Raw genomic sequence first — 547 nt, 5'->3', positions numbered from 1 at the left:
AAAATCCATTGTCACAAGTTGTCACAAGTTATCACAAGTTGTTCAACCTATCCGCCGTACATTAAGACGTGTTCAAACACGTTCGGACCTGATATTTTTTTGGAATTCATATCTTGGTACCATGGATGAAAAAACAATAGAGAAAAGTTTGGGCCTTCCACTTTTCCGCTTTTTCAACGTACGGGAAGAAATGATTCAATTCGCGGAACGCGGAAATCTAATAAGATTTTGTTTTCCGCGTTTCATGTAAAGGTGCCTTTACATGGAAGCATCGAGTGTCGAGCGTTAAAGCGGTAGCCAATCAACGTGTCACTTTCCGCAAGAACTACAAGTATACTTCTGGGACTTGATACGTTGATTGGCTAACGCTTTAACGCTCGACGCTGGAATGCTCCCATGTATTGGCACCTTAATGACACCCTCACTTTAACTTATTGCATCAGTGCAGCAGTGCAACTGAAAAGAACAGACCATGGTCTGAAACCATAGAGAGAGAGAGAGAGAGAGAGAGAGAGAGAGAGAGAGAGAGAGAGAGAGAGAGAGAGAG

Source organism: Odontomachus brunneus, unplaced genomic scaffold (assembly GCF_010583005.1).
Source record: "Odontomachus brunneus isolate Ranch 3 - 2012 unplaced genomic scaffold, Obru_v1 Obru_scaffold_236, whole genome shotgun sequence".
Lineage (NCBI taxonomy): Eukaryota > Metazoa > Arthropoda > Insecta > Hymenoptera > Formicidae > Odontomachus > Odontomachus brunneus.
This window is presented reverse-complemented; position numbering follows the sequence as displayed.